Genomic DNA, 4227 nt, shown 5'->3' with positions numbered 1-4227 from the left:
TTAGTGACCAAAGCTAATTATTATTCTAGATGTAAGGGGAAGTTGTATTTTAGACCATGTTTTGACACAGGAAAGCTTTGGTCAAATAATTTTATTCAGTAATTTTCAACTTTCACTGCATACTACTAACTCATTTGAGCATTAAAACATAAATAAAACAAATCAAAATGCTGATGACTATATCCTACCCCCAGAACATTGCTCTTCTATTTTTTTAGCATATCAAATATTCCAACTGTAATCTCAATGTACTCATGTTTTTGTTTTTTTGGAAATAGGTAGTAGCAAATTTAACCCAGAATTGAAAAGTCCAGAATAGGTATTTTATGCAATTCATACATTTTAAAATTAAAATGCATTTCCCTTCTCTTCAGTCATTTTGAAGCTGTAGATCTCTTTTGCTTTTCTTAACACTTTAAAAAAATTTTTTAATGAAGTACATCTAACCTAATCTAATATAAAAAACTAAGTAAGGTCAAATCCGATCCTGAATATGGTATCTTTAGAGGATAAACCCCTAAATACCTTTTCAGTTAAAATAGACTTCTAACTGAACATGTAAATACGTTCAAATTGTTGCCCCAAAGTAAAAAAGTTTATATAGTTGGTTATTGTAGAATATGACTTATTACTATTATTCCACAGAATACTGAATCTCTTAATATTCAATTCTCAATCAGAGGAATTATCAGACTGTGATATCTTTCATTTTCGATGTAGTAGAGAAAACATAACCTGATTATTATAGCTACATTACTGCTGTGTTTGACAGATAAAGAGCGGATAGTCTTTGACCCTATAGATCTTAAAGCCTACCAAGAGCACATGCAGCTGTTGTGGCTCCAAAAAACAAAATAAAAATATTTGATTATTCAGATAATTAATTTAAATTATATAAACAAAAGGTCAAATCTAGAGATTTTTAGTCTCAGAAAAGTGGAAAAGATACCAAAAGGAAGCTGACGTAAAAATAAGAAAAAAAGGTTTGTAACTAAAATTCTCATCCCTTTGAAGCCCTATTATTTGAAGCTGTAAATATCATCCTGACGTCAGGATTTGTGGCTGTACTTTCTCTCCACTCTCTATTCAACTGTGAAAATTTGTGCTGGTCATTCATCTCAATCTGCTTTATGGGGGCTCCAAACCCTCTTGAGTTCTTACTGAATTTATACATAAGTCATTGTGGTTGACCAAGAAAGACAGGCCAAGGAGCACATTTTCAATGTTTATGCCAAAGAAATTCATTTAAAATATAAGATCAAATGTATATGTTTGAATTTGTTGGACATTTGGAAGCTATGAAAATCTCATCCCCAAAGCAAAAGATGGAAATTAACCTAAACACATTTTATCTTCACCTGATAGAGAAATTTAAGATTGCCTTGAGATGAAAATGTCCTTGCCTCTTTGCTATTTTTCTATATCTTTTTGTTCTTTATTTGTATGTGGGGTTCATTGTATCAATTACCATCAAGCTATTTTTTCATTATATTTCACATAATCATAAATTCATGAGCCTGGAGAAGACCTTGAGAGTCTCAGTTTTATCTATCCTTCTTCTTAGACAGTATTCTCTCTTTACAATCATAGGCAGCAAAAGACATTCAGAGTACCCAGTGAAGTGTCCCACATTTGTTAGAACCAAATGATGTCACTTTCCCTGTTACTATAGCTTTTTACAGAAACATTGTATCCTTTGAAATCTTCTTGGGAATCTTTCTATCTTTTGATAAGAATTCATGTTATGATGCACGAACTCATAGATTTATTACTTGACTTAATTTCATTTTAAATGCATTTTTTATCCTTTTGAATATGTATTTGCTTTGTACTTCATGGGTTTTTTTTTTTTTTTTTTTTTTTTTTTTTTGAGACAGAGTCTTGTTCTGTCGCCAGGCGCCAGGCTGGAGTGCAGTGGTGCGATCTCAGCTCACTGCAACCACCACCTCTCGGGTTCAAGCAATTCTCCTGCCTCAGCCTCCCAGGTAACTGGGACTACAGGCGCACGCCACCATGCCCAGCTAATTTTTTTGTTTTGTATTTTTAGTAGAGATGGGGTTTCACCATGTTGGCCAGGATGGTCTCGATCTCTTGATCTCATGATCCGCCTGCCTCGGCCTCCCAAAGTGCTGGGATTACAGGCTTGAGCCACTGCGCCCAGCCCTGTACTTCATTTTTAATCAGTTTGCCTTTATATTTTTCCTCTTTACATGGCTCAAAAACTATAATATAAAAGCCTCTTGTCTATTAACATCTGAGAATCTAGAGATTCATTACCTTTTATTTCAGAATGAAAAGAAACAAGCTTAAATTTTCTACATCTATATTAGCTACTATCTATCTATCTTCAAATTTTATATTTTATGCTTTGGTTTTATTTTCATCACTTCTTTTACCTGTCCAATGTAATTAATACTATTAATTCCCTACCAATTAATAGATAACATAACACTACAGGTTGAAACTATAGAAGAAATAACCCTCAGGAACACTGCAGTCACGACTCTAAATTTCAATATGCCACAAACACCCATCAATTTAATTTGAAATTAATTTGGCTCTTGCCAGTTATTTGAAAACACCAACAGTTAATGGTTCCCTTCAGTAAGCTAAATGTGAGTAGTTATTATCCTGCAAGCATTTCTCCTGAGGTGAAAGAAAATGTGAGCTCTTATCATAGATACCCTCCCCACCCTTGTCCACAACCTTCTGAAGACCTGACCCTAAATGTATTTGAAAGATATTTTACCATCCTTTCTAGTAGATAAGAACTTAAATTTAATTACAGTAAGTCCAAAATTATAGCTTTTGGGAAAGAGTCACATACTAAATCCAGGTTTATAGATAACCATAAAATTGAAAAAGTTGGAACTTAGACCTAACTTAGAACTGACTTTTAATACCAAGTTATTGAGCAGTCCATTTAGATTAAGGGGAAAAGCAAAATATTTTACTCGTGGATTGCCATCTCCTTTTGAAGCCTGGTAGATTATTTTTAAGTCTCTTTTTTTTTTCCTTCTAAACCTACTATAAACTTTACTGTAAAATGTTTTACATGTATAATTGGCCAAGATAATAAAAATGCTTAAATGCAATTCAGGTTATTTATCAAATGCACTGTTCCTAATCTAATATTCCACAGATTACAAATAAATAAAATACGGTCAGTCAATATTTTATTTTCTATCTCGTTAAATATGAGCACCACAATAAAGGCCTATTATATTTTTTCTTATTTATGTTATTAAAATATTATTTTAATATGCTTTTTTATTTCTGAAGTGTGAATTCTTACACATTCCAATGGATATTAGTATTCTGTGGGAAATAACAAGTAAGTAAAACTGAAGAAACATTTACTACAAAGTGAAACAAAATTCTGTAAGATCATTTTCAGAACAAAAGCTAAGGAGAATTGTTGACTTTCAATCACATGGCTTATTTTTAATTTTCTGTCGCTGGATCTAGCCTTTTTAAAAATCAAATTTTGAACATGTTCTGCCTTTTCTTCTGTTGTCACTTTATTTTATCTTCATCTCAGTTATTATCAAACACTAATTGTGTAAATTATGATATACCTAAAATTATTCCCAGTGCTTTCAAACCTTATCTTATTTACTATTCATAGTTACTGATATAGGTTAGCTGTGTCCTCACTCAAATCTTATCGTGAATTGTAGCTGCTATGACCCTTACATTTCATGGGAGAGACCCTGTGGGAAGTAATTGAATCATGGGAGCAGGTTTTTCCAGTTCTGTTCCCATGATAGTAAGTCTCATGAGATCTGACGGTTTTATAAAGGGCAGTTTCTCTGCACACACTGTCTTGCCTGCCACCATGTAAGATACGACTTTTCTCCTCCTTTGCCTTCTACCATAATTGTTAGGCCTCCCTAGCCATGTGGAATTGTGAGTCCATTAAACCTCTTTTTCTTTATACATTACCTTGTTTCAGGTTTGTCTTCATAGCAGTATTAAAATGGACTAACACATGTATACAACAAGGTAGTTATTATTACTCCCCTTTGCACAGATTAAAAAACTGAAGTATACTGAGATTTGTAGTTCTTCCCATATCTTTATTGTATGAAAACTTTCAGGCATCTTAGAATAGATAAATTTTGCTCAAGATTTTCTTGAACAAAATAATTTACATAGGATATAAAATGCAGACAAAGTTGCTAATCAGATATGAATGTAACTTATACATCCTAAAATATATCCTTG

Source organism: Callithrix jacchus, chromosome 6 (genome assembly GCF_049354715.1).
Source record: "Callithrix jacchus isolate 240 chromosome 6, calJac240_pri, whole genome shotgun sequence".
In the NCBI taxonomy this organism is placed as follows: Eukaryota; Metazoa; Chordata; class Mammalia; order Primates; family Cebidae; genus Callithrix; species Callithrix jacchus.
Note: the sequence above shows the minus strand (reverse complement) of the source record.